Source organism: Eurosta solidaginis, chromosome 2 (genome assembly GCF_040869045.1).
Source record: "Eurosta solidaginis isolate ZX-2024a chromosome 2, ASM4086904v1, whole genome shotgun sequence".
Taxonomy (NCBI): domain Eukaryota; kingdom Metazoa; phylum Arthropoda; class Insecta; order Diptera; family Tephritidae; genus Eurosta; species Eurosta solidaginis.
Genome location: NC_090320.1, coordinates 291,425,502 through 291,438,732, shown reverse-complemented (window position 1 = coordinate 291,438,732; position 13,231 = coordinate 291,425,502). Strand labels below are relative to the sequence as shown.

Here is a 13,231-nt window from a genome sequence, read left to right as displayed (position 1 = left end):
TTTGCGAGTATAACAAAATTTGAACTAATGCTTTACAAGCCAAGCATTGTTTAGTATAAATGTTAACAATAATGTTTCCAAGTGAATAAGATATTGGTGAAGAGAGTGGATTACAACTATGGCCAATTTGCGAGTATAACAAAATTTGAACTAATGCTTTACAAGCCAAGCATTGTTTAGTATAAATGTTAACAATAATGTTTCCAAGTGAATAAGATATTGGTGAAGAGAGTGGATTACAACTATTCAAGGCGAATTCATTGCAGATGGTGTTATCCCATCAGCTGATTCCTTCTTCTTGATAATTTTCCATACAAAGCCTTGTACAACAAAATGTCAGTTAATCGAAATCTATGAAAAATTTCTTTTGACTTGACATTAATCTGCACGGCGAATTGATTGAATTCGCTTTGCCACCACCTGGTATAGATTCGCCTTGTAAGAAAGCTTGCCAAAAAGTTCATCTTTGCCAAAAAGTGCGAAGCTTAAACTGGTGCTGCCAAACCAAAATGTGCTGGCAAAGCGAACTGAATCAATTCGCCGTGCAGATGAATGTCAAGTCCAAGGCGAATTCATTACAGGTGGTGTTATCCCATCAGCTGATTGCTTCTTCTTGATAATTTTCCATACAGCGCCTTGTACTACAACATGTCAGTTAATCGAAATCAATGAAAATTTTCTTTTGACTTGACATTCTTCCGCACGGCGAATTGGTTGAATTCGCTTTGCCACCACCAATGGTGGAATAACCAGGTGAAGTAAGCCGTCAATTGTCTCGCTCTAAATTCTTCTTTGTTTTGTCATTCGGCTATCTGAAAAATTTTCACCAATGTTGTCCCCGAAAAAGTGTTGCTTTTTGAATTTTTCTGGAGTAAAATATGCCAATTTTAGTACTTTTTTCACATAACTATTAGGTGAATATCCATGGACCTTTACTGGATTTAATTACAGAAATTCATCATTTAGGGTATCTTTGGGGTTGGATTCCATAAGTAAGGCCATGCTAAACTAATATTTCCATATTTTTGATATTATCATTATATACATACATATGTTTAATTTGTTTCCAAAAAAATTTAAACAGGTCTTAGTTAAAACAAACTATTTGCATTCGCGTCATATTCAAACAAGGATCTCCCCTGTACGGTACTACTGAAGACTTTAGAAGAATGTTTTTCTCATTCCTACAAGAACCCCAAAATTGTCGTTTATACATTATTGTGATAAAACTTCGCCTCAACAGTGGTATTCTAAATATAAAAAAAATGTTAACTCACTGTTGCTGTTTGGCCCTAAAAATCAGAACACTAATAGCTTTTCTTTTCCGAAATAAATTGGGTAAAGCTTTAATAGAGTTACTCCTACCCCAGAAAATTTTTAACATTTATAGTGCATGCAAAGAACACAAATGGCTACCCCGTGTATTAGCTGATTTTAACAAACGCGCTGTCAATGATAATAAAAATCCATTAGCAATTATTTCCTTCATTTCAATTTTCTTCGCATAAAAATATGTGAAGTTACGAAAATAAATTGTCACGATCAGCTAGTTTAGCAGAGTTGCACTGCCACACCGCACACCGCCATTTTATGCAGGGTAAAAGTGTAACGCTTTTGCGTTGCGAGCAGGCAACAATTTTCACAAAAGAACGAAATACCCCGTAAAGGCGTTGCCTGTTTTTTAAAATAGAACAACAATCCTTGCGCGGCGTACAAAAAGGGTAACAATTTAGTCAGAAAAGAAAACGCTATTAGAATATATGAATCGAGCTCGCTTCGGATCAGCATCTTATGGTTCTAGGCCGAATGCCTCTGGGCTACTCTATCCCCTGATAAATTTTGGTAAATAATAACTTGGTAACATTAGTAATACATCATGAACTCAACTATCAAGAATTTTTGGCGGATCTTCTGATTAAGTTCGTTATTATATATTAGAAGAGCATATGTTTTAAATCAATAAAGCAGATGAACAAGTCAATGAATTTTAAGGGACGGAAACACATTTAAGAGTATCACGATCACTTCCAAGTGTGACTGTAAAACTTTTCATCGAACCCGAAACCCATTTTAATTCCGTCAAAGGCAGAAAAGTACAACTAAATAACTGACGTACATATGTATGTACTTTATATGAATAACACGTTTCTTTTATGTCCGGTTTTTCAATGAAAGTTTCAACTGCAATTGAAATTGAGGTCAGTTAAAGTGGCCAAATTGAATTTTTTTATTTTTATTCGATACTAAAAGTAATGTTAACTCGCACTGGTCCTTTGCATTCAATTTTGCATTGGCGTTAGGTGGCACTGATATTCTGAAAACCCCAATTTCTGCAATGGTATTTATTTTTCTACTCCCCTTTTTCCAAAGCCGGTAAAAATTTTACCCTCTTCTGACCGTCGAAAATACATCACTACCGTTTCAGATAGCGTACATCTTCTGTCTCTTTTTATTTACTTCACCTGGTGATTCCACCATGGCCACCACCTAGTATAGATTCGCCTTGGTCAAGTCAAAAGAAAATTTTCATAGATTTCGATTAACTGACATTTTGTTGTACAAGGCTTTGCAAGGCGAATCTATACCAGGTGGTGGCAAAGCGAATTCAATCAATTCGCCGTGCATATGAATGTGAAGTCAAAAGAAGTTTTTCATAGATTTCGATTAACTGACATTTTGTTGTACAAGGCTTTGTATGGAAAATTATCAAGAATAAGCAATCAGCTGATGGGATAACACCAGCTGCAATAAATTCGCCTTGAAGGCTTTGTATGGAAAATTATCAAGAAGAAGCAATCAGCTGATGGATAACACCCCCTGTACTGAATTCGCCTTGTGCCAAACTGCAGTTATAACCAGGGTTGCGCATTTACAACATTTTTTGGATTGTTTACACTTTCATTAGCTGTATTTCGTTGCTAACTAGTACAATTAAAACACTAGCTGGCTTACCGAATTGCATGGAAATCAACAATAAAAAGTAATCGAGTTGAGTTGGCTAAGCGCTTTCAGTTGAAACCGCTTAGGTAATTGTTGACCTGATTGATAGTAGGGCACTATTGTGAACGAGCGAATGAAATGAACATACGAATGTGCAGATAAACAAAAATAACAAAATAACAGCGTGGCATACATACAAACAAACACATGCATTTCATGTATTTTGTTTTTTTAATTCTCTGGTTGAGTATCAAAAACATACTGCGCTAGAAGTAGAAATGTCATAGCAGCGAAAAAAGTAACAATTAGCTGATAAACATCCACCATCTGTATGGTTTTGGCATAATGAAACTGTTTAGCTAGTTTAAGCGTTTTCTTCAAGCTCGCTTGAAAAAAATACACCTATTGTAAACAATTGTAAACATTTACAAGCATATGTCAATTCAACTTATATTGTAAACTATCAAGTCAAACAGATTGATTTGAAAGGTGCAAAAAGTTACTTTTTTATTTATTATAAAATGAAAATTGACCAAAACAATGAAAAATCGGAGTGAAAATGAATAAAAAATATTAAAATACTAAATATTAAAGCGTATTTTTTTACAAGCTTGGAAAACTGTTTGAAAAATAGTGAAAGTGCTTAATTAGTAGTAGATTGTTTCTGACTCATAAAAAAAAGCAAAAAAATGAATTGTTTACAATTGTTTACAAAAATGAATTGTTTACGTAAACAATTAGCTTGTAAACAATTACATTGTTTACATGTAAAAAATTGCTGTAAACAATGTAAACAGTTTACAGGCCAAACCCTGGTTATAACTGAACACACCATGGCGGAATTATACAAGGTGACAGCATGGTGCAAGTTGATTTTACATTTTTTAATATGATTTGATACGTCAACTTGCGTGGCAGTACGATATTGACATAAAGGCCCAATTAATGGTGACTTATCCATAACCATATAAAACAGCTGATCTAACCAACCTTATGGAAATCAATGTAATCGATTAATGGTGCCATACCATAACGCTAAAGACATAACTTAAAAATATTTGAGTTGGTGAATTTAATAACTTTTTGTAGATTGTATTCATTGTTTTGGATACGTTATGGCTAAAAGACTTATTTTTTGTCGAATTTGTTTGTAATTTTTTGCGTTTTTTTAATTTTTATGAAATTTTCACGATGTTTAGGTTAAGGCACCATTAACCGATCACGTTGGAGATGGTTATGGATATGGGTATGGTTACGACTATTTCGTTACGGTTAAGGAAGTTTAATTGGCTCTTAAGTCCATCGCTTTACCAAAACAAAGTACATGGAAGTTTTATTTATGTTTGTAGGTATGTCACCGTGCTGCCACCTTGTATGGTTCCGTCATGGAGCACACCAACCATTGTGAATCAAACTAAGTGTGATATCTTATCTGTCAACTGCCTGACAGCATGTTCAATATGGCTACTTTTTGGCGTTTTGACAGGATGTTCAATATGGCGGCGCCTATCTTCAGCGGGTGATAGAAAGAGATACAGAATGAGACAGCGATAGGCAATTACGTTTTGACAGGGTGTTCAATATGGCGGCGCCTATCTTCAGCGGGTGATAGAAAGAGATACAGAATGAGACAGCGATAGGTATTCAAATCAGGTGATCAAATCACTTTGGAATTTTGACCATTGTAAACTTTACCAAGTAGCGCAACTAACAGCTGATTACTCAAAATTTGCACACCCACACAAACATCACTAATGGCCATATTACGGAAATCTTAGGGAAGGTTAGGTTAGGTTGCAAGGGCTGAGCTGGACACTATGGTAACAGCTCACTTCTTAGGCCACCAGTGGGCCCATTGTAATACCCTATACGGTCTCAAAGAGGACCCCTACCCTGCCTAAAGCGGGTCTAACCACCTCGTGGAAATTATAAATTTTGCTAGAGCCTTTACTTCATAGCTAGAGACCTCAGCGAGGTCATGTAGAAAAGGTTTACTAAGGATGGCCAACCTACGCCTACTAAGCGCTGGACAATGACAGAGAAGGTGCTGGACACTCTCTTCCTCTTCTGCACATCTGCATCTGCGACAATAGTCGAAGGTCGTTACCCCCATTCTAGCACCATGCGTGCCTATTAAGCAATGCCCTGTTAGAACCCTTATCAGGGACGATAGAACTGATTTGTTTAAAATCAGAAGCGCTTCTGTGCGCCCCTTGTCATATGAGGGCCAGGTTTGCCTGGATGTCTCACACGATGATATGGCTGACCATAGTCCAATTGCAATTCTTATATTGCTTGTGTCCACACGAAGCCTGAAAGTGGCCATGGGTATGCCTACCGAATCATTTCCCGGAAGGATATGGTCGGTGGTGCCTCTTCTGGCCAGCTCGTCTGCTCTGCAATTGCCCTGTGCCCAGGTACCCATATAAGGCTGATACTGAAGTGCTGAGCCATCTCGTTAAGAGATCTGCGGCATTCAGTGACCGACTTTGCATTGTCGACGAATGAGTCCAGGGCCTTTAATGCGGCCTGGCTGTCTGAGAAAATAAACACCCGTTTATCATCCTTAGGCATAGACCCTAGATGGTTCACAACCCTGTGTATTGCCAGCATTTCCGCTTGGTAAACACTACAGTGATCTGGTAGGCGAAAAGAGACTCAGATCCGGCGAAAAGAGGCCTGCTCCCACCTGCTACATATGTATATCAAAAACGCAATTAAAAACTGACCATAGGCAATTTTGCCAATGCAATTTCGGTAATAATTTTCACCAGGGGTTGACTGCTGATTTGCGTCTATCAGCAGATATTCCCGAAAACCCTGATAATAACCGCGGGGCTCGCAGAAGCTGGGGCGGAATCAAAAGTTCCATTCTGCATTGGAGGACATCGGCTGCGCTGATAAATTACGCTTGCCGGTTCACCAATGGTGTGGGATCAAAGTTAAATCCATGAAAAATACCTTTATACATCAAATCGAAAAAAGTAAGGGAAAACAAGGTTGGGAGTTTAATCGATTTTGTTAGCGTTAAAATGCGGGTTGCGGGTTGTAAGTTTTACTTACGCGAGGATTATAGCCGATTATAAAAACAGTTGCACTTGTTTTTCTTTGTTTAATTACTTTTAAGATAAACGGAAGTAGCCATTGACAGCTGACAGTCAGTGCTGCCAATGCCACTAATTGACGTTTGATATGATTACATATAGAGATGCCAATTAGGCGCAAACATGCCGGCCGCCTTGAACGACCGTTCAAAATTAGAAAAAGGCGCAAAGTATTTAAAGTTTACATCAATAAAATTCAAAGTGAAAAAATGTCTGTTTTTGTTGGTAATAATGATAGCTTCGCAATAGGTCTTAGCAGCTCTCCTTCGGATGTTGACAATTCGTACGCGATCATCTGAGCCGGTATAGCTGTCGAGAACTCGACCAAGTTTCCATTTAGTGGGCGGAGCGTTGTTGTCGTGTATAACTACGACATCATCTCGTTGTAGGTTTTGCGTTGGACGAACCCACTTCGATCGTCGCTGAAGATACGCGAGATATTCGTCTCGCCATCGCTCCCAGAAGTGCTGCCTTATTGCTGTGATTGCTTGCCACCGCTGATGAAGGTTGCCCTTGAAAGGTTCTGTGTCAAGCTCCGGTAACCCCTTTATTGGTTCGCCGATCATAAAGTGCCCAGGTGTTAGCACTTCGAAGTCTTGTATGTCAGAAGGTATCCAGCAAAGTGGTCGAGAATTGGCGCATGCTTCCACCTCGGTTAGGACTGTTGAAAAATCTTCGTAAGATAGTAACCCGGAGTCTAGTACGCGTTTTAAATGATGCTTTATGCGCTTAATTCCAGCCTCCCAATAGCCGTCCATGTGTGGAGCGCTTGGAGGGTTAAAATGCCAGGTGACTTGGGAGTTGGCGAAGTAAGATGCCAACTTACCGTCGTTAACGCACCTTTCAAACGCGGCACGTAGCTCCCTTTCGGCACCGACAAAGTTCGTGCCATTGTCGGAGAACATATGCTGACAATGTCCTCTTCGGTTGGTGAAACGTTTGAATGCGGCGATAAAGCTTGCAGACGTGAGGTCTCCGGCCAATTCTTTGTGCATGGCGCCTGTGCTCATACATATAAATGAGCAAATGTACGCCTTTGTTGATTTCGCTCCTCTACCATGAGTAAATTTTACGTTATATGGGCCGGCAAAATCGACCGCACTTTGAAGGAAGCATCGCGTACTCGTAACGCGACTAGGTGGTAGATCGGACATCTGCTGCTGTAGCGGCTTGCGGTTCAAGCGTTTGCATCATACGCAATGGTGGTATGTACCCCGAACTAAATTGCGAATGCCAGGGATCCAAAATTTACGCTGTATAGCAGCTTGCATCATTTGCGGGCCAGCGTGCAACATACCGATGTGAGTTTCAGCGGCTATTGCTTTAGCGAGCGGTGAATTTTTGGGCAAAATAATCGGATGTTTTATATCGTTCGTGCACGATGCGTTCTTAATTCGACCTCCTACTCGTAAAATGCCTGCGTCGTCTAAAAACGGCTGATGACGAACGAGGCTACTACGTATCGGTATTGGCTTCCCTGACCTGCAATTAGAAATTTCTTGTTGGAAAACGTTAGCTTGGGAATACCTTACCAAAGATAATTCGGCTTTGCGGATTTCAGAGCGTGTTAACGGTCCGGACAGCCGTTCGTGTGCACTTGACTTCTGAGCAGATATGCGAGCGTTGTTTATGAAGCGAAGTATATGTGCGGTCACTCGTTTGAGTTTGTTGTAAGAGTGAAATTTCGTTAATAAATCCCAATCTTCGTGCGTTTGCGTTACATGAGAACTAGCTTTGATTGATTTCAGTTCCAAATTCGTAGTATGTTTCGTTATGTGCTGCGTCCAAAAACGATCGGCTTCGGATAACCAGTGTGGCCCCTGCCACCATAAGCGGTGATCGAGGAGCTGTGCAGGTGTGAGACCCCGAGAAGCGCAATCTGCAGGGTTATGCTCTGAGATGACGTGTCTCCAATGCGATGACGGCAAGACTTCTTGTACATCGGCTACACGATTTGCAATGAACGTTGCCAAACGATTTGGATTTGATTGCAGCCATGCCAACGTTATCGTTGAGTCTGACCACGCGTACAGCTGTTCAAGTTTGTGACCAAAAATTTGTTGCATTAGGCGGACGAGTTTAGCGCCTAGATGAGCTGCGCAGAGTTCCAGACGAGGTAACGAAGTTGTTTTTAGCGGAGCTACTTTCTTCTTTCTTTTCAACCAAATTTTTGAGCGAATGGTGCATGGAGATATGAAGCCGAGAGGGTCGAAAATCTTGCTGGTATCGGAGAGAAAAATGCGTTTTGTTAATTCGCACTGGAGTGGCTCTATATTGAAGGCTATCGCAAGAGAGTCGGTATCCGTGTGCCAAATACATCCTAGAGTTCGGATATCGCTTCCATCAGCCAAGAGATGGGACACCTGTGTAGACGCATGCGGCATCTGTTGTCTCAATGGCTCGCAATTTGTTGCCCACTTCCGGAGCTCGCACCCACACTGAGATAAGAGGTGTGAGATGTTACGTTAAAGCGCTGTCAGTTCTTGGAAAGAGTCGGAGCCGGAGAGCAAGTCATCCATGTAAAAATCTGACGTAACGATATTTGCGATATTTTGATATAACGTGCCAGCTAATACGACCCTAAGCTTAGTAGTGGAACTTGTTTCTTTTACCACTGCGTGATGTGGCATATCGTATGCGGTTTGCGTTGTTGGAGTAGCTAGCTCCATATGACCCAAGTCAAGAAGCTTCTTCATAAATTTGAAGTACTCTTCGTGAAGGTATTTGTTGGTGGCGAACCTGCTTTCCATTGGCAACAATGCCCGAACGGCTGCGTTACGCGACTCACCAATCAACACCTCGGGTTTTAGCGGTAAACGTACAATAAATCGGCCGTAAGTTGCGCGCTGTGTTGTATGGTCGAATAACTTCTCACAATATAACTCTTCGGGCGTGTAAAACTTTCTAGGTGGTAGCTCTTCCAGCTCCCAAAACTTAGCGAAGAGGTCAGTTAGTTACGTATTACAATAATGCGTTGAGATTACCCGGGGTTTTATTTGTGAGGGAGTCGCGTTGCTAAACAGCACCCACCCAAAGACGGTGTTCTGTGCCATCGGAGTGCGATTTTCACCCTTTTTTAGGCCTTCGAGTAAAAACTTGTCCATTTCGTCCATGCCAATCAAGATATCTATCGGACCAGGTTTGAAATAGTTAGGGTCAGCAAGCGGTAAGCCACTGAAATGCGGCCACCGTGATTCGGACAAGGCGTTTGTTGGTAGGTCGTTAGTAATTTTAGATAAAATAAGCGTACTCACGTGAAATTTAGAGTTTAGTGACTTTGGCGCTATGTATAACTTGACCTCACCCTTTGTGCGACCTCCTTGTACGGATCCAATACCCGTGACGCAAGCTGATGACGTATTTCGTGGTAAACGAAGTCGTTGAACGCAGGGCTCCGTGATGAACGAAGCATGTGAGCCGTTGTCGAACAGTGCCCTGGCTGGCTGCCAGCGGCCGGAGTTATCTTTCAATAAAATGTCAGCAATAGCTTGTAATACTACGCGTTCAGCATCGGCGTAGTGCGACGTTACGTTGTTTTGGACGGCATTTTGCATAGCAGGAGCTGCCTCGTTTGTATTGAGACCAGCATGAAGAAGCGTGTGGTGGCATATGCGGCACGATGACGAGCTGCGGCAGTTAGCGAAAACATGTCCTTTACTAAGGCAGATTAGACATGCACCATCTGATTTGATTGTGGATAGCTTTTCTCTCGCGTCGAGTTGGTTGAATTTTTCGCAAATGTAGATTCGATGCTCAACTTTGCAGTATGTACACGATGTGGTTTTAGCGGTTTTTGATGATGGATGATTTTTTGGTACTAATTGGTTGCATGTTGTATGCAAAGCGTTCTTTGCAGTTGTACGTGCATTTGCGGCAGCGGGCACCATCTCTAAAGAGCGGGCTCGCGTTTCCAAAAAATCTCGAAGTGATGTAAACGATGGCACATCGTCGGCTACAAGCGATAATTCCCACTGTTTTCGCGTTTCATAGGCTAATTTCGAAACAGTAAAATGGACAAGCCAGTCGTCCCAAAATTCAACCGGGCGTTTGAGGGCACGTAGCGCACCAACGTGCTGCAATGTTAAATTTAAAATGTGTTTAATTGCTTTTGCGGAGTCTTTCGATGCCTTTTCGATCGATGATAATGCTTTTATATGGCTGTCCACTATGATAACTTAATAGCGTGCTGTCAGCATATCCCAAGCTTCACTGTAGTTGCTGTCGCTTACAGCAAAACTACTAACTAATTCCAATGCTTCACCATTTAAACAATTGCGCAAGTATTGCAACTTCTGTCCGTCCGACAAACTTGCATTGGAATTCACTAGTGAACAGAATGCGTCATTAAAAGTGATCCATTTTGTTGGATCGCCACTAAAGGATGGTAACTGCAGCTTCGGTAGCGGCATGCGTGCAGGTGCAGTCGGAGTTACTGTAGGAGTTGGTTGCTTTTGTGGCGCAAGAATGCGCTTAAAATTTGATTTAGCGATCAAGTACCACTCCTCACTTTGAATTCGTGCCTGCTCTTCTACTGCTGTGTTTTCGTCGCCACACGACACCTCCACTTCTTCTTGTGCTTTGCAGAAACGTTCCCACTGCTCCTCTAGCAATTGCAAATATGTGGTTGCAGCCTCTGCATCGACTGCAAGCGACTCGGCTTTGCTCGATTGCAAATGCCGCTTTAATGCATTTAAAGCAGAATCGCGAACTTTCAAAGAAGACATTTTTTATTTGCGGGTTTTTATGAAATGTTTTAATTAAAGCGATGTGGACTGTATTTTGCGGAAATATTGCGCGATCCGGGTCGATGGACCAAAATGTTAGCGTTAAAATGCGGGTTGCGGGTTGTAAGTTTTACTTACGCGAGGATTATAGCCGATTATAAAAACAGTTGCACTTGTTTTTCTTTGTTTAATTACTTTTAAGATAAACGGAAGTAGCCATTGACAGCTGACAGTCAGTGCTGCCAATGCCACTAATTGACGTTTGATATGATTACATATAGAGATGCCAATTAGGCGCAAACAGATTTGTTAGCGATGAGTTATTGGTTGGTTATCGAAGAGGTAAAGACGTGTTATCGATTCGCTATCGAAATGTTATAAATTTGCAGTCTATACCAATGAAGCGTGATCCAGATACGGATAGAATTTTAACATGTAAATGCAAAAACAATGTGAACATATGGAACAATTTGTTGTTGCCTTTGCATGTTAAATTTTTATCGGTATCTGGATCCCTGTTCATTGGAACGCGAGGAATAAGTGCTCAACTTTTTATCGACGAGCTATTGGTTTTTTATCAAAGAGTTGTCGATTAATCTAAAAATAACATATGTTAACAATTAATTTTCACAATGATATCCTATCGAAAAGTTATCACCTTGCTGTTTTAAAGTTTTAAATTTCATTTTACAACTCAGCACCTAAGTGCAGGTAAGGTGAAAAAAAAACCCCGAGTAGCTCGTTTTCAAATCGTACTGAACCCGAAAACGACACTGCGTCATACCGCGTCCTATTTGCAAAATTACTGCATAAAGGGCCAGTTAAACTTCCTTACCCCTTACGCCATAGTCATAACCATATTTTTACTTTTCCATATCAAATTGGCATCAGTTATTGGTGCCTTAACCTAAAAATCGTGAAAATTTCATCAAAAGGAAGAAAACGCACATATAGCACAAAAAAAATTAGTCTCTTAGTCAAAACGTATCCAAAACAAAAATAAAATAAATAAAATCTACAAAAAGTTAAGGGTTGGATTTTATATAAGGTGCCACGATTTTTAAACTTTTGTTGATTTTTAGGGGTAGAGGGGGTCCTAAAAATCACAAAATTATCATCCGCAGCTCTAGGAAACTCTTGGTTTATGAAATATAAGCTTTTTAATTTCCAAATTTAGTAAAATTTCAACTTAAGTCCCGCACTTAAAATTCGGGTCGCACATGTCGATAGCGGTATCAAAAGACGCGTATTTGCGTCAAGATTCAGAATCCGAAAGCAGAAACTATATATTGTTTATCTCGTTTAAAAGTTATTCGCGGAAAACACGTCGGTACTATTGTCACTTTTTTCGTTGTTACAATTAAACGAAAACAAATGAAGGTGGTGAATAGTGTTGCCAGCTCCGCAACAATATCTTTTTATCTTGGTATAACATTATAAGGTGGTGGCACGTCGACATAAATGCAAACAAACATACACTATCAATGTAACGACACGACCATTTCCGCGAACATTCCGCAATCTTGTTCACAGCTTTGGCCATACACCATACGAACTTTTGGCCGAACATTAGTTCGCTTTCAGACAGCGATGAATACGGACAACAATTGTGCTGCAGCAATATTGCTCGCTGTGGCAATTAATTTCGATTAAAGTCGCATAATCATTATTCTTTTTAATTCTATTACAATAATCTTTGCTTTTTACTTGCCACAATGATGGCAAAGATTTATACATTTCAATAAATTCACTCAGAAATTTTTTATTGTCCATTTTACTTTTCCGCGCACGTCTGTTCCGTTCAGAAATTACTACGATTATGAGTTATTGCGCCATACACGCACGAACAGTTCGCGCAAATGTTCGCCAAAAATTCAAAGGGAAAATTTTAGAATAGCACCCCCCGATTCCGGGGTTAAACATAGTATCAAATGAAAGAGGGAGTTCTCCCAATCACAAATATATACATTTTAAAGTGCGCAAACTTATAATTTAAAAGTTATTTGTTGTTAAAGTTTGCAAATTTAACGAATTTCTATAGCACTTTAACTTACAATTTACACATCTTTCAAAACCTTAATCGACATATGTACATATCTATATAAATTGGCAACGACAAACTTAAATTGCATTTTTGTATATTTCACATTTAATTTTTGCATTGTTTTTACTTATTATAAATGTTTCTATGATATCAATCGCGATTTTGTAGCAACATCCACATTTATATATATATATTTTATTGATGACATTACAAAGCTGTGCTGCCACATCAACAAAAAAAAAAACAAATATAAATATTACCTTACCACCTTTCAGTTAATAAAGAAAAAGGAAAATATATACTTTTACTACTCATTTTGAAAAGTTGAAAAGAAATTATAAAATAACAAATTAGAATTATGTCTCACAAAAAGCACAAAAAGTATGAATCACAAAAGCACAAGAAACAACCTAAATGGA

General features: G+C 39.8%; 1 protein-coding gene across 1 annotated transcript in view; it reads right to left on the bottom strand.

Annotated features, from left to right (window-relative positions):
- LOC137241191 (uncharacterized) overlaps window positions 1-12,935 on the bottom strand; it is a 153,161-nt gene extending 140,226 nt beyond the window's left edge. The window contains exon 1 of the mRNA XM_067768515.1: window positions 12,823-12,935. The gene's annotated coding sequence lies outside the window, so the exon portion shown is untranslated. The remainder of the gene's footprint in view (window positions 1-12,822) is intronic.
- Between the last annotated feature and the right edge of the window lie 296 nt (window positions 12,936-13,231).